The sequence below is a fragment of the Myodes glareolus genome, chromosome 22 (genome assembly GCF_982192425.1).
Source record: "Myodes glareolus chromosome 22, mMyoGla1.1, whole genome shotgun sequence".
Lineage (NCBI taxonomy): Eukaryota > Metazoa > Chordata > Mammalia > Rodentia > Cricetidae > Myodes > Myodes glareolus.
The window spans coordinates 27,723,114-27,747,715 of NC_142047.1; positions in this window are offsets into that span (position 1 = coordinate 27,723,114).

Below are 24,602 nucleotides of genomic sequence, written 5' to 3' on the forward strand. Positions count from 1 at the left end.
CTAAAAAGAATGCAACTCCATTGACATAGTTTATAATACATACTATTACTCTCTTCCCTTGTCTCTAAATCTACCAAATAACAAAATTTCTTTAATGAGGAATTGCAGCCCTTATGCTTCAGACAAAATTGCTTTAAAAAGTCTTCCGTCTCCTTTAGGGCTATTTGTTAATATTTATCCTGGAATGTTAAAAATCAAAAGACTCGGGGATATTTTTGTGCATCTACTATTTTGCATATTATTCTTTGAGAATTTTGTACAGTATGTTTTGATACTTGTCTGTACTCACCCACCTCCTTGATTCACCTCCTTCTGTCATCACCCCAATTTTGGCCCTTCTCTGTTTTTTTTTTTTTTAATTCAATTTGTAAATGTATGCTGTCCTTCCATTCCTATATGTGTAGCTTTTGACTGGAGCTTGGAAGAATTATCAGGAGTCACACCCTGAAGAATACTGAATCGCAACAGGTGTCAATTACCAACATCTCCTCAGTTACTAGTGAGACTTTTTTGTCCACCTTCTTTCTCTACTCAGGGAGTCTTGTCTAGCGTGAAATTCTGTAGGTCTTATAAATGTAACAATTGTTGTGATTCTTTTGTTTCTGAAAGTACTCTTGATTGTAGTCATCTGCCTTATCTGACTCTTACAATTGTACCACTCTGTCTTTCACCATGATCACTGGGCATTTAGAGGAGGGGTTGTGATGCAGATTGCATTTAGAGGTGATAATTTCACTCTCGTCTCTACACCTTGATTGATAGTGAATCTCTATGTAAGTTACTATAGTGGTTTTTTTTTTTGGCCTAAATGATCTTTTTTTTTTTTTTCCTTTTTGATGGAAAGAAAGAAGCACTACTCTTCAGGTATAAAAATAAATCATAGCTATTTCAGTCATTCAGAAAAAAGAATAGTGGTCTCTTGTATATGTCCTATGAGCTGTCTGGTAATATGTCTTTTAACCTGAGTAACATTACAGCTTAAGATTTCAACTTTTAGAGCAGGGCTTAAGTCTAAACAACTGGTGGTTGGTTTCTATTATGTGTAAAGAAACAGGTATCAAGCAGGATTCACAATTACCATATTTCTTTATCAGTATAAAATTTTGTATCTAATTTATATTTTATCATAACTAAGGAAAACTATCATTATCTGTGCTCAACTCCATCAAAAACCCAAGAAGAATATAATAATACCTATGTTAGCAGGAAGTACATTGTAAGCAACTTCCAAAACTCTAGAGTTGACAGATATTTCTTATTACCTGAAGAGTCACCTAAAGTTCTTTTGTAATATTGGGGCCTCTATCTTCAGTCTACAGGCCTGTAGTATCAGGCACATTTTTCTATGAAGTAGGAAATTTGAAAGACTATTTCGCCTATATTGGCAATTTGTCAGTAACTTTCTTCTGTGCTCTATAGAATTTCTGGAAAACTCCTTCATAATGCAGGAACCCTGAAGGACTGTCTCACCTTCTTTTGGCAAGTTCAGCAGTCATTTTTTTTGTAGGTCATGAATGTACAGTTATACAGCATACCATCAAGCAGTACAGGCAAAAGCAGTTTATTGCCCAAATGATTAGCAAACTCCATAAGGTGCCTCTTCAATGCTCATCATCCTCTTGAAGCAGATAGTGCTGCCAGAAGCAGACATGTCTCTCTCTCTCATGAAAAGTCTACTTTTTTAAAAAATTATTTTCATTTCTTGAAACAGGGTTTTCTGTAGCTTTGGAGCCTGTACTGGAATTAGCTCTTGTAGGCCAGGCTGGCCTTGAACTCACAGAGATCTGACTGCCTCTGTCTCCCAATGCTGGGATTAAAGGCATGGACCACCACTGCCTGAAGTATAAGTTCTTAAAACAATTTAATTTCCATATTCTATAGGTCTTTGAAGTGTTTAAGATTGTCTATCTAACCGAACTATATCTCTGAATAGCTAGAAAACCTAATTAAGATGACTACAAGTTTGACTATTTTAAATGTCTATCTGTTAATCTGTATTTTTATCTATACGTTGCATTTTTAAATGAGCTGTATAAACATGACATCTTAAGCAAGAGTAAAAATACACATACACAGTGTAATAAAGTCAATCTTAAATTTGTACCAATAGACCAAGTAATATAATAATGTAGTATTTATTTCTATATCATACCCCCCACGTTTTTAGATAAACCTTGAGTGCGTTAGCCATTTATAATCTGCTACTTTTAAATGAAAACAAACATTTATAAACAATCATTGATATGTGCTGTTGACAATTTGTCAAAAATCAGGTAGGCATAGACCCAAAGACCTTGATATTCTATTACACAGGTATTAGCTTTTCTTTACTATTTGTATTCACAATAGCTAAGAAATGAACACAATTTAATGCTCTTAAAGTGATGAATACACAAGGCAAAAGTGGTACCCTTACACAATGATTCAGAGCAGAAAATCAGAGAAACTTCACCTTTCACGATAGTCACAAATAGCATAAAGTATCTTGGGGTAATTCTAACCAAGGAAGTGAAAGATCTATTTGACAAGAACTTTAAGGTTTTGAAGAAAGAAACTGAAGAGGATACCAGAAAGCAGAAGAATCTCCTATGCTCTTGGATTGGGAGGATCAACATAGTAAAAATGGCAATTCTACCAAAAGCAATCTATAGATTCAATGCAATCCCCATCAAAATCTAAGTGAAATTATTCACAGACCTTGAGAGAACAATAATAAAGTTTATATGGCAAAACAACAACAAAAAATACCAGGATAGCCAAAACAATCCTATACAATAAAAGTACTTCCGGAGGCATTACCATCCCTGACTTCAAACTCTATTATAGAGCTACAGTAGTGAAAACTGCTTGGTATTGGCACAAAAACAAAGATGTTGGCCAATGGAATCGATTCAAAGACCCAGATCTTAATCCACAAACCTATGAACACCTGATTTTCGACAAGGGAACTAAAACTATACAATGGAAGAAATAAGTATCTTTAACAAATGGTGCTGGCATAACTGGATGTCAACCTGTAGAAGAATGAAAGTAGATCCATATCTATCACCATACACAAAACTCAAGTTCAAATGGATTAAAGACCTCAATATTAATCTGACCAGACTTAATATGATGGAAGAGAAAGTGGGATGTAGTCTACAAGACATGGGCACAGGAGACCACTTCCTAGGTAGAACCCTAGTAGCACAGACAATAAGAGAAACAATGAATAAATGGGACCTCCTAAAACTGAGAAGCTTCTGTAAAGCAAAGGACACTGTCACTAAGACAAAAAGGCTACCTTCCAACTGGGAGAAGATCTTCATCAAGCCCTCATCAGACCATGGTCTGATCTCCAAAATATACAAAGAACTCAAAAAACTAGACACTAAAACTCTAATTAACCCAATTAAAAAATGTGGTACTGAACTGAACAGAGAATTCTCAATAGAAGAACTTTGAATGGCCAAAAGACACTAAGGTCAACCTCCTTAGCGATCAGAGAAATGCAAATCAAAACAACTTTGAGAAACCATCTTACACCTGTCAAAATAGCTAAACTCAAAAACACCAAGGATAGCCTACGCTGGAGAGGATGCGGAGTGAGAGGAACACTCATCCATTGTTGGTGGGAATGCAAACTTGTGCAGCCACTGTGGAAATCAGTGTGGCAGTTTCTCAGGAAACTGGGAGTCAACCTCCCTCAGGACCCAGCCATTCCACTCTTGGGAATATTCCCAAGAGATGCCCTATCATACTACAAAAGCATTTGTTCAACTATGTTCATAGCTGCACTCTTTGTAATAGCCAGAACATGAAAACAACCTAGGTGCCCCTCAATAGAAGAATGGTTAAAAAAGGTGTGGAACATATACACATTAGAGTTTTACTCAGCGGTAAAAAACAATGGCATCTTGAATTTTGCATGCAAATGGATGGAAATAGAAAATGCTTTACTGAGTGAGGTAACCCAGACCCCAAAAGAGAAATATGGTATGTACTCACTCATAAGTGGATTCTAGCCTTAATTAAAGGTCTTTGAGTCTATAATTCTTGAACCTAGAGAAGCTAAATAAGAAAGTGAACCTGACGAAAATCATATAGTTATCCTCCTGGATATTGGAAGTTGACAAGATTGCCAGGCAAACTTGGGTGCACGGGTGGGTGGGGGGGTGCATGTAAGGGAAGATGGGTAGAGAGAAGGGAGAAGGGGAGGATTCAGGAGAGCTTGGGGGAATGGGATGAGTGGGATGGAGGAAGGGTGGATATGGGAGCAGGGAAGTAGATATCTTAATTAAGAGAGCCATTTTAGGGTTTGCAAGAGACTTGTCTCTAGAGTAGTTCCCAGGTACAAGGAGAGGTCCCAAGATTATTCCTTGGGCAGCAGAGGAGAGGGTGCCTGAACTGGCCTTGTCCCATAGCCACAATGATGAATATCTTGCATATCTCCATAGAACCTTCATCCAGCGATGGATGGAGATAGAGACAGAGACCCACATTGGCGCACTGGACTTAGCTCCCAAGGTCCAAATGAGGAGCAGAAGGAAGGAGAACATGAGCAAGGAAGTCAGGATCTCGAGTGGTGCATTCACCCACTGAGACGGTGGGACTGATCTAATGGGAGCTCACCAAGGCCAGCTGGACTGGGAATGATGGAGCATGCGATCAAAATGGACACTCTGAATGTGACTGGCAATGAAGGCTGACTGAGAAGCCAAGGACAATGGCATTGGGTTTTGATTCTACTGCATGGACTGAATTTGTGGGAGCCTGATTTGTTTGGATGCTCACCTATATAGACCTGGATGGAGGGGGGAGGACCTTGGACTTTCCACGGGGAATGGATCCCTGACTGCCCTTTAGACTAGAGAGGGAGAGGGAGGTGGGGAGGGGGAGGAAAAGGGAGGCAGGGAGGAGGTGGACGTTTTTAATAAATAAATAATAAATAAAAAGAAAAAAATGAGATTTGCTGGTAGTGGAAAGAACTAAAAAGTATTGTATTGAATAGTCTCACCCTGACATAAAATGACAAATTCAGCATGTTCTCTCTTATTTGTTATTCTATGTTATATCCTCAAATGTGAATATAAAATCTAGAAGAACTTCAGACACCAGGAAAGTAAACATGCCTATGGGTCATAGGGGTCTTCAAGGTTAGAAAGTAATAGGACGAAAGTGATAGGAAGGGGTAAATGAGAAAGTGGGAAACAATAATTCAGGAGAGAGGAAGGATTATTTTTTAAACAAGTGCATTTTTACTGATTTTTCTTCACTTGTTTGAGGTGTGTGTTCTTGTGCCACTGCTATGTTCGTTTCTACATTGCGATCAGGAATTAGCTATTTAGTTTCATTTTTTTTATTCAAAGTTTACTAAATTATAAAAGTTTCCATTTCCGCCCCTCCTCCCAACACCCTCCCACTCCCCCCACCCCCTCTCCTCCTTCCTCTCCATCCCAAAGAGCAGTCAGAGTTTCCTGCCCTGTGGGAAGTTCAAGTTCCTCCCGCCTCCCTCCAGGTCCAGGATGGTGAGCATCCAAACAGACTGGATCCCCAAAATCCAGTATATGCAGAGGAAACAAGTCCCACTGCCATTGTCAATGGCTTTTCAGAAAGACTCCGGGCCAGTAACATTCCAAGAATCCGGCCACATTCAGAGAATCTGGTTGGATCACGTGCTCGTTCAGTCCCAGTCCAACTGACCTTGGTGAACTCTCATTAGATCAGTCCTCTTGTATCAGTGGGTGATGGCACCCCTCGCGGGCTGATTTCATTTTTTCTTTTTCTTCCTCCTTCTGCTCCTCATTTGGACCTTGGGGGGCTCAGTCAGGTGTTCCAATGTGGGTCTCCGTCTGTATCGCCATCCATCATCAGATGAAGGTTCCCTCTGGTCTTGCCTTCTTTGCTCACGTTCTCTTTTCTTCTACTTCTCGTTTGGACCTAGGGAGTTAAGTCCAGTGTTCCAATGTGGGTCTCTGTCTCTATCTCCATCCATCACCAGATGCAGGTTCTATGCTGAAATGCAAAATATTCATCAGTATGGTTGTGGGCCAAGGTCGGTTCAGGCACCCTCTCCTCAGCCCAGAGAACAATCTGGGGATCTCTCCTTGGACCTGGGATCCCCTTTATAATTAAGTCTCTTGTAAACCCAAAAATGACTCCCTTAGTTGAGATATATACTTCCCTGATCCCATATTAATCCTTCCTCCCTCCCCCCATCCCAGTCCCCCGAGCTTCCCCCATTCCTCCCCTACTCCCTTCTCTCTAACCCTCTCCCCTTCCAACAACCCCCCACCTCCCATGCACCCGAGGTTACCTGGCACTCTTGTCTATTTCCAATCTCCAGGCGGATAACTACATGATTTTCTTCAGGTTCACTTTCTTATTTAGCTTCTCTAGGATCACGAATAATAGGCTCAAAGACCTTTAATTATGGCTAGAATCCACTTATGAATGAATACATACCATATTCCTCTTTTTGGGTCTTTCTTACCGCACTCAGTAAAGCATTTTCTATGTCCATCCATTTGCATGCAAAATTCAAGATGCCATTGTTTTTTACCGCTGAGTAAAACTCTAATGTGTATATGTTCCACACCTTTTTTAACCATTCTTCTATTGAGGGGCACCTAGGTTGTTTCCAGGTTCTGGCTATTACAAATAGTGCTGCTATGAACATAGTTGAACAAATGCTTTTGTGGTATGATAGGACATCTCTTGGGTATATTCCCAAGAGTGGAATTGCTGGGTCTTGAGGGAAGTTGACTCCCAGTTTCCTGAGAAACCGCCACACTGATTTCCACAGTGGCTGCACAAGTTTGCATTCCCACCAACAATGAATGAGAGTTCCCCTCTCTCCACATCCTCTCCAGCATAGGTTATCATTGGTGTTTTTGACTTTATCTAATTTGACCGGTGTAAAACGTCATCTCATAGTTGTTTTGATTTGCATTTCCCTGATCGCTAAGGATGTTGAGCATGACCTTAAGTGTCTTTTGGCCATTGGAAGTTCTTCTGTTGAGAATTCTTTCTTTTTGGTCAAGTCTTTCTTCTCGCAGCAAAGGTGTCTAGAATGTTCTAGGAACAAATTCACATCAGTATTGGGATGTCCCTTCCACTGTTTGTTTGGACACCAGTTTCCATTTCAGATCTTTGACTTGTCGGCTATAATCTTGGTGCCTTCAGTTTCTTGTTCTAGGAACTTGCAACAAGTTTCTTCTGATTCTGTGAGCTGCTCCTAGATATCATGGAGAGACGGTGCAAATGGAGTGCTCTAGTTACCCAGATGGCCATGCTCTGGGACTCCAGGTCACCTATAGTTTCTGAAGAGCCCCTTGTAGGGGGTAGTAAGGGTTCTAGGAAGTTTGAAAAGAAGAACAGAGGGTAAAAGAAGATGGCAGTCTCTGTCAATCAGCAACAAGCTTACTAACCCAAATGAAGGGAAGTTGTGAGAAGACTGAAGTAAGTCTGCCCGGGTCTATGTACCTCCAAGACAAGTTGGAAAATGCCTGATAGAGAGAGGGCTAAGATCTCATGGGTTTTAAGAGATTGGAGTATTTTGGAGAATTTTACTTTATTTAGAACAGGTCTCAGCTGGGCAGTTGTGGCACAAACCTTTAATCCCTGCACTCTGAAGGCAGAGACAGATGGACCTCTGTGAGTTCAAGGCCTGGTCTAAAAGAGCTAGTTCCAAGACAGGCTCTAAAGTTCCAGAGAAACCTTCTCTTGAAAAATAACAATTCTTATATAATTCACAAAAATATAAGGCATATCATTTTTATTAATATCAATTTCTGTCTGTATTCTTCATAACTCCTTAGTTCTATGATCTATTCAGAAAGAACACCAATTTGAACAGTTGAGAGTTACATTAGTGAAAATCAATTTCAAGGATAATTAGTAACAGCTCAATACTACTTTGTACGAGCAACTGATAATTAGTCATACAGGGACAGCCAAAACCTGGGCATTAGGTCTTCTCACCCACAATACCACAGGTAAGAACATGGATCTCAGTCAAAAAGATCTCACTCCAATACATCTCTACCACTTACTAGGTCTATGTTTGTGATTGAGAGTAAAATTCCCCTTTGTTTCTCAAAGTGTCGTTCTTCCTGATGCTTATTTTATCATGCTGTTCTGGTGATAGAATGACTTTACAGAAACATTGAGGAGAATTTCTGTAAAAAAAAGTGGCTCACATATCTCTATGAGTTCGAGGCCAGCCTGGTCTACGAGAGCTAGTTCCAGGACAGGCACAAAAACTACAGAGAAATCCTGTCTCAAAAAAAAAAAAATCCCCCCCCAAAAAAAAAGTGACTGACATAACAGACACGGTTGCTTTTGGCTATTGGTATTATTATGAAGAGAGTAAGTTATACTAACTTACTTTCTCTTGTCATTGTATCATTGAAAGTGAGAGAAAGACAGATTCAGGCATCACTCATTCTGGTATTTTCTTCATTATCACTTCTCTGGCACTTTGGCATTGTGTTTAAAGAAAGTTTTTAAATACAGGTAAAATTAATTGGTAAAAGGAATTTTGGGCCTAATATCATGGGGCTCTTCTGTCACCAGTAAAAATACTATCATTTAACATTTAATGAGGTTTTCAACCTGATAAGCATTATACTGAGCATACACATGTATTACTTGCACTCTCGTGTTGCTTACAAACTATGGGATAGTCCATTTTTATATATGATACACTTCTGAATATGGAACATGTACCTTGTTTTACAGTCTAACCTAAAATCTAACCACAGTGTGATATCACACAAACCTTCTTTCTCTCACCTACTGGGATTTGATTTAATGTGAGAAGAAAATCAGAGAATATAATAGACTAGATTTGAATCCTACTGGATATGCTACTGTATTTGTTAAGGCTTGCCTCTGAAATATCCCCCATGCCTTATATTTTGGGAGCTTTTACAAGAATGAGGGAACTATTTTTGGAGACCGTGGTGCATAGTGGGGGAAAATGGGTCACTAGAGGAAGCAGTAAATGTTCTAACCCTGGTCAAACCTCCAGTGTTCTGTTGCTTTCTTTATTATTTCCTTTCATAGCATGAACTGTTCACCACACTCCAATATCAGGATGTAGTTCACTCTACCAGCCTGATTTTCCTGTCATAATCGGCTGGAATCCCAAATCATGGAACCAAAATAAATCATTTCTTTCTTAAATTGTTTCTATTTGAAATAATGCCACAGTGAGGCTAATATAACACAAAACTCACAACATCATTCAATACCTTTCTAAATCTATTCTTCCCCAGTCAAAAGAGAAAATATGCATGAAAAGACAATTTAGTGGACAAGGCACTTGTCGCACCAGCATGAGGATGAGAATTCTTATCCAAGGAAATCAGGACCGCGAGGGGTGCGTTCACCCACTGATACAAGGGGACTGATCTAATGAGAGTTCACCAAGGCCAGTTGGACTGGGACTGAACTAGCACATGATCCAACCAGATTCTCTGAATGTGGCCGGATTCTCAGAATGTAGCTGGCCCGGAGTCTTTCTGAAAAGCCATTGACAATGGCAGTGGGACTTGTTTCCTCTGCATATACTGGATTTTTGGGATCCAGTCTGTTTGGATGCTCACCTTCCTGGGCCTGGAGGGAGGGGGGAGGAACTTGAACTTCCCACAGGGCAGGAAACCCTGACTGCTCTTAGGGATGGAGAAGGAGGAGGAGAGGGAGTGGGGGGAGTGGGAGGGTGTTGGGAGGAGAGGCGGAAATGGAAACTTTTATAATTTAATAAACTTTGAAAAAAATAAAATTTTCTATGTAGAAGTCAAAAAAAAAGAACTCATCTTAACACAAAGCCTGGTGGGAGTGATGCTGACTTATTGTCTCATTCTGCATGAAGAAGCTATAAGGAATTCCTATCTCAGTCTGTCTACCGACATTTATAAACACAATCTCCTGACTCAGGGGGACAAGTATGCCTGTATAAAGTAGAATACCTGTAGGAATTGAATAATATTTGCCTCTATAGGCTTGCAGATTTGTCTATTTGGCCATTAGTTGGTGTAACATTTTGAGAAGAATTGGGAGACATGGTCTTGTTAAAGAGGTTGTGACACTGGGCATGGACTTTGAGTTTTCAAGTCTACTCATGGCATTTTTGGTTAGCCTTCTTTGCCTTATGGTTGTAGATAAAGATATACTCTCTCAACTACTGCCTTACCATCATGCCCATCTACCTGTCTTCTGCCATCCTCCCCAACATGATGATCATGGACTCACATCCTAAAACTGTAAGTGCCTAGTAAATTCTTTCTTCTAGTACATGTCTTGGTCATGGTGACATATCACACAACACATAAGTAACTAAGAGAGAAATTGCTGCCAAAGAGTTGGCTATTGCTTTGACAAGTCGGATTGTACTGTTTTTTGCTGCTGTTTGGTTGGTTGGATGTTAATTTTGTTTTCATTGGTTTGTTCTTTGAGAAATGTGGAAGACTCTGGGATTTTGTATGAGGAAAGCAGCTGAACATCGTAAGTGGGGATTAATGGTTATCCTAGTGGGAGGCTGAAGAACATACAGAGAGCAATGTCGACTATGGAGGCATACCTCAAGATGTTTCAGAGGACAACAACATTAGCATGGAGGATAGAGTCCATTCTTGAAGTGTTTTGATGTCGAATGTGGGCCTAAGAATCTGCCCTAAGAAGCTGAATTAGGCTGAACTTAAATTTTTGCATTAATTTTCTTGACTAAAGAAATAGCAAGATAGCCACACACTGATTATGTCAGGTAGTTAACAGTAATCACTCTTAGGCAGGTCTACAATGAAAGTGAGAAAAATACCAAAATATATATTTTGGGAGGAACCCAGCATAACAATGAAATTCTTCATGTAAAATTGTATGAAGGGAATGACACCCTCTGGGCCAGACCACTCAATAATTCTGCAATGTGTTAAAAAAAAGAATTTTGTTTTCCTAAAAGGCAACAATAAATTAAAGCTTATAGGAATGTTATTCAAGGGGTAGACGTGAATGCATCACAAAAGAGCAGCTGCATTTGGCAGTATCTACCATGTGGTTCTGAATTTAAACTCATGGTGGATACAAAAATAAAGGGGTTGTAAAATATTCCCCATGTTTATGGAGAGCCCCTGAGAGCAGGCACCAGCCACACACACACACACACAGTCAAAACTTCAATTTAGATAATGTTACAGCTCTTGGTTTTATATAGCACTTGCTAGTATCATTGACAATGATGAAAGTTTTCCTAATGTGCATGAGATAAGTTGTACACACAAAGAAACCCCCACAGGATCCCTCTTCTACAGAGAAAAAGGCAGAGAGTTAAAGAGAATATTATCTCAGTAACTCTGGGAGCTCTAAATCACTGTATTTCCATTCTGGATAGGAGAAAACTGAAGAAATATGTCAAATGGCTTCCCTCAAACAACACCGATAGACATGGTGTCTTTGAAGGTAGAACTCTCTGGGTCCAGCACCTACTTGCTAGTGTCATGCACAGTGCTCTCCTGAGGTTCACAGGCTGCAACATTCAACAGGAATGCATGTACCTGTTAGAATTCTCTTTTTCCATTTCTGTCTTTTAATTTCAGGTGTCAAAATCTGTTTTAATGGCACTTTCAATGATACTACGACCCTATATAAAAGATACTTTCTAAATCATATTACATAAATTTTTTTGTATGTTGTAGTTCAAAACATCGAATTTCTTTAATTTGGAATTTAAATATTTATATATGCCTCTATCTGTATTCTATCTACTATCATCTATCTATCTATCTATCTATCTATCCATCCACCTATCATCTATCTATCTTTCTACCTATCTATCATCTATCTATTTTTAATATACAAATTACAATAAAGAGACTGATTTGAATGTTAGGAAAGACATTGGACTTTTAAACTGCATTGAGAACATGAAAGACTAAGGGGACTTTTGAAGTTCCACTACAGCATTGTGATTTGACTATGAACCAATGGGAGCCAGGAAGTGGAATGTGATGGTTTGAATGAGAATGCCCCTTCGACTACTTTGTTCCCAGTTTATGGGTTAGGATGTGTGTCTATGTTGGAAGAGGTTTGCCACTGAAACTTTATTTTGAAATTTCAAAAGCCCATGCCATTCTCAATTAGCTCTTTCTTCCTCCTGCTCGTGGATCAAGAGGTAAGTTCTGTTACTGCCTTACTGTCTCATCCATTTGCTACTCCTGTGTTCCCCAGCTGTGATGGTCATGGACTTTCTCTCTGAGACAGAAAATCACCAAAAACATCTTTCTTCTAACAGTTGCCCTGATCATCATTTATTATCACAGCAGTAGAAAAGTAACTAAGATAATACCCAAAATTAACTTTGGTCCTCCCGCAGATGGGCACGTACATACCTATATACAGTATGTGACCACGTAATAACTTGCATGCATATAGATAACTCTCACACACACAAAGTTAAACAGATATAGAAAATATCTACACACAGCTCTCAAGGGTTAAATGATTTTAAGTACCATTAAATACACATTTTGCTAAATAATTGGAAGAAAATATAGACTTAAGAAACAGTTTTCATCCTACGAAGAGTTAGTGCTAATAAATAAATCATGTTTCTGTCATCAAATTTATTGTGTATGTTTAGGAATAAGCAACCTTAAAATGTGGGAGTCTGTCTGTACATATGCTAATGAATGTAAGACGAACAAGAAAATAGCTGATAAATTTAGGTACAAATACTTCCCGGAAATATGACTTGTTGCTTCCATTCATTTAATGTATACATTTGGAATAAGCACATGAAACAACCATTTAGATTATTAGTGCACTTGTTAAGGGTTCTTAGAAACTACAAAATTTGTGAGAAATTTGATGCTTATTGATCCTTGAAAGCACTATTAAAGTCCAGGGGCTTCACATGATTCTGGGGAAGATGCCTATTTACCCTTCCAACTGGTTTGATTTCCCCTGCTTGAATCCCTCTTTTAATCTGTTTTACTTGTGAGTTCCATAAGGACTCAGTAAGTTATTCAAGTATTTTCAAGTCAAAGCTATTAATTCCATTTTTTTTCCTAACTCTAATCTGAAGAGTAAACGTTTCTTGAAATTTTCTGTTAGAACCATTTAGGTAAGTACCTTTGAAATAAGAATCTGATTTGGAAAGTGGCCTGTGGAGGAAGAACCACTTCCTGTATAAATTTGATTGCGTGCAAGAAATGTACTAGTATCTCTGGCTTCCAGAACTCTCCAGAGCAATTATCACAAACCTAAAAGACTTGTTAAGCATAAGACTCTTCCTAATCAGGAATAATTCCTGATGATCGTTGTCAGTGTATTTGATGCCTGCCTCGATATTAATTGCAGAAATTTCAGGCAGGATTAGGTAGAATACAAGAAAAGTCAGCCAGACCAGGAGGGAAGGTTTCTTAAGCTATTTTAGGAGCTTAGAAGTAAATCATAAAATGTCAGGCTAAAGAAATTGGCTTCGATAAATATGATTTTAAGCTTTTATCCTTTCTGAACGCTTTCCGTCAATCCTAAAGACTTTAAATGCCAAGCTTAATATTGAACAGTTATGCTACAGCACATATAGAAGATTGAAAGCAGAAGTTTTTCTACATGAGAATAAGGTATTTTATCTTTATTTAGACCTCCAAAGGAAAGAAAGCAACCATTGTGCAAGAAGATTACAAGCAAATGAATACTCCTAAGGAGACCAAGTCCTGACCACCAAATAGGAAAATATAAATTATCTCAAAATGTATAATCATCCAACCAAATTATGTGGATAGGCTATGCTTCATTCTCAACCCCTTAACTTCTTCCAAGAGTTAATAGGACTGAGTTGCTACCAGGCAATATGCAGTTCTAATTGTAATTTAATTTTACAATCTTATTTATTGGAAATTTAGATTTGACAATGACTCTAAAAATTGCCTGCCAGCTGTCACTTGGCTTCTATTCCAGTGTGGTCTTTGTTCGATGCACATGAATAAGTCCCAGTATGACTGAAGGAACTTGTGCACAATAGGATATTTAATATTTCTGTTGCTCACATTGGATATATATTCCCTGGTTAAAATACACCCATGCACTGCATTTTTCTCATTTTTCCAAGTTTCCTAAAGAAAGGCTATCAGGATAACTCACCCCCAGATGCTGATCTGGAGAGGTATTAGAGAAGCTACCTGGGAGACTGAAAAGACATTAATTTGGAAATCAGGAGACTAGAACCGAAGCCAGAGTTCACCACACATTAGCTGGATAACCTTGAATAACTGGGCGATCCTTTCTATTACTGACCTTGATTTGCATCCATTTGATTTACCTTTCACCTCTAAACTCACAAAGCTTGTCACATTTGCAGCCCCATTTGTAGTGGTTTATGCAGGGTGTGTGGATAACATATTTCTTGAACTAATGGACTTTGCTGTGCACGATTAGTTAACTAGCACAATTTATTATTTTTTTTCCAATGGTAGAGAAGTATTTAGGATGAAATAAAATTCTGGTGTACAATTTTTAATGGACACCCTCCAGTGGTTTTTGTTGTTGTTGTTGTTGTTGGATGAAAATGCAGCTTAAAGTAGAAATTCAAAACTTGTCTGGAAATATGAAGTAATCAAATGGGTTATTCTTTGTTTAATGTTCATAGAAGTCTACCAAATGGTGTTGTTTGTAGTGAAACAGCTGTTGTTTTATTCCCAATGACAATATAATGCTTCAACAGTTTGTTAGGAAAGAGCCCATTCTTTGCTTTGTCGTGTCTTTTTTCCAGGACTCAAGTTAATACAGATCAGTAAAGTGAATACCACAACATCCCAGTTCCCTTCTCTACTACTGTCAGAGATCCCAAGTCTGCTTCTCAATATACTAATTCCCTTTTTGTCTGTTTGTTTGTTTTTAAATATGTATTAGTTGTATCGAGGAATGAGTTTCACTGAAATCCTCATGATTTTCAACTGAAGAGGGATTTGCCTGCGAGATCATTTAAAAGAAGAAAGAATTGAATTCACAGTTTCTGGCTCAGGGTCAGTTAGCCCTACTGTTTCTGGGTTGTACAGAGTAGAACATTTCTGCAAGGAGAGTGTGGAGGGTCTCTACTTGTGAGGCAGTCATTAGAAACACTTCTCAGTGGCCTGTTTCATCTAACCTGACCCCACCTCTGAATATCTCTTCTCCCTCCCAGAAAACCTTATCACATTATGACTCTGCCATGGACAATCCTTCCACAAAGTTAGGGCTTTCATTATACTCTAAGAGACCCCTCCTCGTTCTCAACACTATTATCATTGGATATCAAACATTGCACATATTAAGGGGCTTCTTCATAATTAAATTACTAGAATGTTGGTTTCCTAAATAAATACCATGTAGGAAAATACATTTTTTTAAAAAAAGTTGAAATTAAACACAAAAAGCATTTGTAATAAATATTTACCCCAAAGATTTCAAAGTTTTCTAAATAAAATTTGGCATCAAACTGCATATTAACAATTAGTCCATTACAAATTGCGTGAAAAATAATACAAGCTAACTAAATTCAGGATTTTTATCATTAATGAATGTAGTATCTTCATCTCTCAACTTTATGAAATTATATATTTAACAAGTGACAAAGTTGAATATTGTCAAATTTTCCTTATCTTTAAAACTCAGAATAGTAAAGCAAACAGTTTAAAATTAACTAAGAAGCTATACAAAATACAAATTTAAAGTTATGTCATCTAATTGTTAATTCAGTTTAATACAATGAATAATATTTTTCAAATGTTGTCATACACTACATGGGTTAACTTCATAATACATATACTTTTTTTGTTTTCCCAACCCAAGTATTATTTCCTGAGGTAAATATTGAATGTCTAAATCATTGTGCTTGCTGTAAGAAATTCAAATTCAAATTCCTCACTTGACTACTAGGAAGTGATTCATAGACTGAGCATTCTGGTCAAAATCTTAAATATTATTCAGAGACCATGTATTACTTTAGTAAAATCTTTTGAGAAGTATGATTCTCAAGAACTTAATTCAAATAAGTTTTTAAGCAGAAATTTAGAAGGAGTATTCTCATAAAATTCAGCAACAAACAGCATTCCGTGTGACTAAGAGACTGAAAAGACAACACACTTGCCCATTCTTAAGTCTGGGAGGAAGATAATGACCCTAATTGAGTTATTTAGATTGATAATATTGTTTTTATAACCCTAAAACCAACAACATTCCCTAGTTTTAGAACCTACTTTGCCTTTAGGAAGTAACATTGTCCTGATTCTGACTGAAAGTACGCTTGGAAGGCAGGAAGTGTACGTAAGGAGCACACTTGGAATTTTCCATTCAGAGCCAGGGAAATCCCAAGCAAACTGTTATGAATTAATTGCCCTGAACTATGAGTTGAAGACATAAGAAGTAATACAAAATTCAGCATCATAGACATCAAAATTACGGCTGTTGTAGATCAGAGCGTGATCAGAAATGAGAGGGATGAATGAGGTGATAGCCTCAGTTTTATTATCTCCAGCCTTAGTTTGCTTACTGTTCACCTTCATTCACTGAAAAATAAAAGTATGATTTGAATGAAGCAAAACATTGAACTCCACACCTGCCTCTTGCACTTATTATCTTTAAAATTAAGAGAAGATGACTTCAGTATTTTCATTGTCAGATTCCCACCCATTAATTGGGGCTAGGAGGTCATCTCACAGATTTTTCTATGATAATTTAACCAGATTTTAAAAATATATATCACAACGCACAGTCTTTTCCTTATTCATGTTCATATTTGCTGACAATATATTTAAAACAGGAGAAGCTAAATAAGAAGGTGAACCTGATGAAGATTATTTAGCTATCCACCAGGAGATAGGAAATAGACAAGAGTCCCAGGTAACCTCGGGTGCATGGGGGTGTGGGAGAGTTGTGGAAGGGGAGAGGGTTAGAGAGAAGAGACTAGGGGAGGAATAGGGAAAGCTCAGTGGACTGGGATGAGGGGGGAGAAAGGATGAATATGGGATCAGGGAAGAATATATTTCAACTAAGGGAGTCATTTTAGGGTTTACAGGAGACTTGATTATATATGGGATCCCAGGTCCAAGGAGAGATCCCCAGATTGTTCTCTGGACAGAAGAGAGGGTGCCTGAACCGGTCTTGGCCCATAACCATACTGATGAATATTTTGCTTATCACCATAGATCCTTCATCTGGCGATGGATGGAGATAGAGACAGAGACCCACATTGGAACATTGGACTTAACTCCCTAGGTCCAAACGAGAAGCAGAAGGAGGAAGAAAATGAAAAAGTAAACCAGGACTGCGAGGGATGCAATCACCCACTGATACAAGGGGACTGATCTAATGAGAGTTCACCAAGACCAGTTGAACTGGAACGAAACGAGGACATGATCCAACCAGATCTGAATGTGGCCAGATTCTCTGAATGTGGCTGGCCCGGAGTCTTTCTGAAAAGCCATTGACAATGACACTGGGACTTGTTTCCTCTGCATATACTGGATTTTGGGGATCCAGTCTGTTTGGATACTTACCTTCCTGGACCTGGAGGGAGGGGGTAGGAACTTGAACTTCCCACAGGGCAGGAAACCCTGACTGCTCTTAGGGATGGAGAGGGAGGAGGAGAGGGAGTGGGGGGAGTGGAAGGGTGTTGGGAGAAGGGGCGGAAATGGAAACTTTTATAATTTAATAAACTTTGAAAAAAACAGGAAACAAATACAGCATTCTATTTAGGTGTTTTGTAAAAATTTCAAGCTTTGCCTTTATTTATATAAAATCTTTGATGATATTCGAGATAATCATCAGTGTGATAGTGGGGCAAGGACAGTTTAGGCACCCTCTTTTCTGCTGTCCAAGGACCTAGCTGGGGACATCCCCGTGGACACCTGGGATCCTCTCTAGCGCCAAGTCTATTGCCAACCCTAAAATGGATTCCTTAATGTAGTATCTTCTTCACTGCTCCTATATCCGCCCTTCCTCCACCTCCAGCCTCCCACTCCCCCAAGCTCTTGCCAGTCCTTCCCTTATCCCTTCCCTCTCCCCCTCTCCCCTTTCCCCAATCTCACCGCTACCCCGGCCCTCACCCCCATGCTCATAACTTTTGCCCAGCAATCTTGTTTGCTTCCAATTTCCAGGAAGATCTATACATGTTTTTTCTTTGGGTTCACCTTGTTATTTGGCTTCTCTAGGCTTGTGAACTATGGGTTTAATGTCCTTGGTTTATGACTATATGAATATCACCATAGAATCTTCGTCCAGCGACAGATGGAGATAGAGACAGAGACCCTCACCAGAGCAACGGACTGAGTTCCCAAGGTCCAGGTGAAGGGCAGAAGGAGAGAGAAGATGAGCAAGGAAGTCTGGACCGCGAGGGGTTGATCCACCAACTGAGGCAGTGTGCCTGGTCTAATGGGAGCTCACCAAATTCAGCTGAACCGGTCTCAACAAGCATGTGATCAAACTGGACTCTCTGATTGTGGCTGACAATGGGGGCTGACTGAGAAGTCATTGATAAAGGCACTGTTTTCACGGCATGTTCTGGCTTTTTGGGACCCTAGTCTGTATGGATGCACAGCTCCCTAGGCTTGTATGTAGGAGGGAGGGCCTTGTACTTCCCACAGGGCCGAGTTCCCTGACCTCTATCAAGCAGGGAGGGGGGCGGGAGGACGGGAGTGGTGGAACGGGGGGGGGGGCGATTGGGATTGGGAGCAGGAAAGGAAGTGTAAATATTGAATGGAAAAATAATAAAAAACAACTTTGATGAGTGATGTTTTTGCTAGTATTTCTGAGAGCTTTAAATTGTGTCTTAAAATGTCTTTTGAAGTAATCACATGTACAAAATTGTTTTTCAATTAAGCAGATAGTGATGCAGAATGGACATTGCTACATGAAAAAGCCAGAGAAAGCAAGGCAATTAAATACATGCATTCACTGTTAGAAATTGAACCCATTATATCTTCCAAAATAGTGTCCTTTTCCTCCTGGAGTCTTTTTGGATTTCACAGTCAGAATGCAAACATTGATGTTTAAAGCCTTTTCAAACATATACTACCAATTAACACAGGAAAGCAGTAGATAATTGATTGATTGTTGACCTTTGAGAACTAATTTAGGAAATAAATATGGCTGACGATTAAAGGATCACATCCAAATGTAGCACTGGGAAGCAAGATTTTACAATGTGCTATTTTGGAAAAAATATAAAATAAAATCATACTGGTAATTATAGAGGAGTAGGAGTTTAGAAGAGATCTTGGGGGATTTGGAACTGTTCTTGTCTATATTCTTTGCTTCATAGACAGGGCAAATGATTCACAGACTGGAAAAATGTCATAGCGCAAATCATGTCAGTACTTTTTCCCCCTGAGTTTTAAGACTTAAATTAACAGAAAGAACAAAAAAAGATAAAAAGCAGTCTTCAGGCAAAAAAATATTCAGTTAGATCTTCTGCCCATTTAGATACTAAATAAATGGGTTGTTAACAGCGTGAAAACAATATCTTTCTCTAATACTCATCAGTATGAATTTCAATACTTCATTATTACTTGTTTACCTTCTTCCAAAATAAAATATCATTAGTCTTAATGTATTTTTCTAGTGTGCCAGTTTCTATGTGTACATAAATGTGTGTGTGTGTGCATGTGTGCATAGTAATGTGTACATAACTGCAATCCTGTAAGGTAGAAACTTTTCCCCATACTATTATTAATCTGCACGTTGAGTAGGTCAGGCAATAGTTACTACTTTCCAGATAACTGGCAATTTGACTTTAATAGCTACTTGAGAGAAAAGCGATGCTCATGCAAGGAAAACAAGAGTGAAATATGAAACAAAGCAAAACAATCAAAAAGTCTTTTGGAAGCTGAAACTTTGTTATGTGAAATCAAGAGTTACAAGGCATAGTAGAAAACATTGAGCAGATTAAACTAGGTGACACAAATATGTAAAACATATAATAGTTGCAAAATTCTTAGTTCTTTGTATCTTCTATGACAAGATCAGAGTGTATGGTGAGTAAAATGCCAATGAAATCTGTAGTTCCTGGTTGTTGGCAGGATGACTAAGTGGGTAAAGACATTGGCTATTAATATTGAAGAACTGAACTGACCCTTACAATAACTTGCATGATTTGAGAACAAAGTCTAATCCAACAGCTTGTCCTCTGAACTTCCTATGTGGGCCCCTGTGCATACATAAACCAGCTCCATACAATGAAGTGAATAACTAAAAAAAAGTAATGTATATTTTGTTAATTTTATCTTAACTGCTTATTTTCATGTCAGCAAGCCCATTTCTGTTCAATTGTGCAATTAATAATGTTCCTTCCTTCTCTTTTTACAGAAATATATATATATATATATAATTTATGATGATTCAGAAATGATATAGGGAAGTCATCAACTTCTGATACTAAATGTAGCACAGTAGCATTACAGTAGTTTTGAAGTATACAAAAGCCATTTATGGTCCTCATGGATGAATTGTCCTAAACCTTACCTTCTCTGTCCAGGTTCAACACATACCACACCCATATCTATTCTCTATTCAAATCACAATATTTATTTAGTTCCATGAACTTTGTCACCACGCTTCATTCATTTAAGTCCTCTGACTTGAAAGGCCACTCGACCACTTTTCAATTTAATTCTTCCAACACATACCAGTTACAACCTTTCCTATTGCCTGAATTAGGAGTCCACTGATTTTGCTACTTTATAGTAATATACTTTTTAATCTTCCTTGTATTTTAGCAAAGCAGGAACCTTTTGTCCTTCTTCAGCCCTGAATTTCTTTGGCATTATGACTGTCATTACAAGCTGGTCTGTGATGTGTTTCAGAATATGTGACCTGTGGTGCAGATTTAATACATATTTATTGCCTTGAAATATTAGCTAAACAACTGTCAAGCAAACCTCCCTCTGTAGGTGGAAGAAAAACAGGGAATTTAAAAATACATCTTCTGAGAAGATTTTTGCACCAAGAATACTGACCTAATTTTGAATACAGATCAGTAAAAGTCATACTTTATTTAGCTTATCACTCTTATGAATGTGAATTAAGTTTATTACATAGTTGCACAGATAAAGACACTTCTAGAATTGCTGAACATTAACACGCTTCTGCAGAAAATGTGTTTTAAAACATTTAAGTAAAATACATTTCTCTCATAGTAAAACAGGAACATTTGAAGCAAAATGTGATTTAAAATAATAGCTTCCATATAATTGATAGAGTATTTTTAAAACTTCCTTGATTGTTAAATAAAGGTATGTTTTTCTCTGTCTCTGTTAAAAGATATTTTGTCCTTGTTACCTTTTTTTTCCTGTAAGGCATTAGCTTTCTGCACTTGTCTTTTATCAAAGCAGACAAAGCTTTCAAGTTAATTGAATGTGAAAAGCAGAAAGATTGAACAGAATTACCAAAATATATGTGGTAGCTTTAAAAGTATAAACAAAGTGTATGAGATTGGCATCCCGGCTTACTTATTCCAGTTGATGAACAGGTATAATGAAAGGACAATTTAATTATAGTCTGGAAAAATGAGATTATATACACAATGGCACTGTTGATAATAAATATGACTTTTTAGATTAAAATATACCATTATGTATGTAATGTCTTAAACATTCAATAATATGGTGTGCATTACAAATTATATTAGTAGAAATATTTTATAAGGAAACCTTTTGAATGTGAAAAAAGCACCTCAAATTTTTTTCTTTTTTTTATTAATTTATAAAAGTTTCCACTTCCGCCCCTCCTCCCAATACCCTCCCACTCCCCCCACTCCCTCTCCTCCTCCCTCTCCAGCCCTAAAAGCAGTCAGGGTTTCCTGCCCTGTGGGAAGTTCAAGTTCCTCCCCCCTCCCTCCAGGTCTAGGAAGGTGAGCATCCAAACAGACTAGGATCCCAAATATCCAGTACATGCAGAGGAAACAAGTCCCATTGCCATTATCAACGACTTCTCAGACAGTCCCCGTGCCAGCCACATTCAGAGAATCCGGTTTGATCACATGCTCATTCAATCCCAGTCCAGCTGGCCTTGGTGAACTCTCATTAGATCAGTCCCCTTGTATCAGTGGGTGAATGCACTCCTCACGGTCCTGCCTTCCTTGTTCATGTTCTCCCTCCTTCTGGCGAGATCCCCAGATTGTTCCCTGGACAACAGAGGAGTGGGTGCCTGAGTTGGCCTTGGCCCATAACCATACTGATGAATATTTTGCATATCACCTTAGAACCTTCATCTGGCGATGGATGGAGATTGAGACAGAGACCCACATTGGAGCATTGGACTGAGCCCCCAAGGTCCAAATGAGGAGCACCTCAAATTTTTAAGAATGTATATAAAAAAAGAAAAAGCAATTTAAGTGGAGAGAAAGCGATAACAGACTTTAAGCATGGAGCTGGCCCCACATGTGCTTTTACTTGTGTGGTGGTAGCTATGTGCTCTCAGAGTTCTAGATTTAACTTTAATTTTAACAAAACTGAATCCAAGGTCTTTCTAATCCAAATATATGTGTTGTCTAGTCTGGCTTATTGCATTGTCCTGGTCATTAGTGTATAGCCTTGGAAACACACAAAGACACTCATTGTGCCAGGATTTAAAAATTTTACATATATCATTTATATGTGTCTGACATATACGCTTATATTATTTCTTTACCTTTGAATTATAATTACACAATTTTTTCACTTCTCTCTTCTCTCTTTATACCCCCAACAATACCTGCTTGCTATTTTAAATTCATTGCCTCCTTTTTTAATAGTTTCTTGTGATATATATATATATATATTACATATAATTATATGTTTATGTATATATATATATATATATGTGTGTGTGTGTGTGTGTGTGTGTGTGTGTACACATATATTATGACTCAACAAGAGAAAAATTATGTGTGGTTGCCTGGTACTGGAGACCTAGCCAGAAAGCAGAGGCTAGTGAAGATGGAATCATAGATCTTGAAAGAGAAACTACAGCAACTACTCTGCTAAGCCATCATAATTACTAACTAAATTTTGTGAGTGTGTGTGTGTGTGTGTGTGTGCATGTGTGTATAGAATATAGTTAGGGATTATGCTGATTATTTCTGGTGCCTTCTGCCCAGTCTAGTCATTTTTCACTGGTATCCAAGAGGCAAAGTGTTAAGTAGCAACATATACACAAGGTTTACACTTTAGGCACTCAACAGCAGTGATGCCTTTCATACGAATGACCACACCTGTTACAAATCTGCTAATATATTCATGTCAAAGATATCCAATCTACTTCATGACTTCTATTTTTATATTCTTATTACTGTCTTTTAAGAACTAAATGGTTTATTTACAGCTAGCATGACCTGATAACATTAAAGGTACGATAGAGCTGTTCATAATTTGGAAGTAACCAGTAGATCTCTAATTGATTTTTGGACTGATTCAAGAAAAGGAAAATCATATCTGCTTCTAGAGACCTAATCAGAGAGTGAACATAATGATGTCAGAGATCTTGGAGGAGAAATTACAACTACCACTTGCTAAACCAGCATAATCGCAAAGTACACTGTCATAATTTATTCTTATACTTCCTTATGTTGTGCTAATCCCTCATTAAAAAAAACACTTTTTGCAACATATGGAAATCATTACAAAAAAACCACAACCATCAGAATGCAGAGTTCTGAGGCCCAGTTTCAACTGCTACATTTACAACACATCTCCTGTACCTCTGACTCAGGGATCCCGACAGAAGAGGGGACAGAATGATAAGAGTCAGAAAACCAAGTAATTTATTGTTAGATTTGGGATCCTAGAAAAGATGGGGAAGCAACTCCAACGGAGTCTCAAAACATATATGCAAGAACAGGACCGAAAAATGATGAAATCAATAGGCATGCTAGTGTGGAAGAGGAAAGCTCATGAGTTTTCAAATTAAAACAAAACAAACAAAAAAAAAATTGCCAGTGACTAAGGAATGCTAAGAGCAACAGAAATAGTCCTCCCTGGGGAAGCACACAGCAAATGGTTGTTCAGTACCAAATAGTGAGCACCAGAATGCATGCGTTCAGTTACAGTCAAGAAATAGTAAAGAGTTTGAACACATTCTAACATTCTATTTTTATATTTAGAAATCACTCCACTTCTCTCTCTCTCTCTCTCTCTCTCTCTCTCTCTCTCTCTCTCTCTCTCTTGCCCCACCTTCCACAGCACACCCACTGTCATGGACACATGAATATATAAAAACAAACAATTTAAAGGAGAAGCTGTAAATTTGAAAGAGATCTAGTAAGGCGGTTAAATGTAAGTGATTGGGAAGAGGAAAGGGACAACAAAAAATTACACACACACACACACACAAACATATATATATATATATATATATATATATATATATATATATATACATACGTTATAATATCATAACATTTCAAAATTTTAAAACTAAGTAAATACTTCAATCTTAACCCCTGATTTATGATGTTTACTTTTTCTTTATTTTTGCCTATTTATAAAACCTTTCCTAAATAATGTCACTAAGACTTCACCCCTGCTGTCCTCTAGAAGGACCTTCCTTTTATTCATACTGTGTATTTGAGTGTGCCTGCATCTGGCGGCCACTGGTAAACAACAGGAATC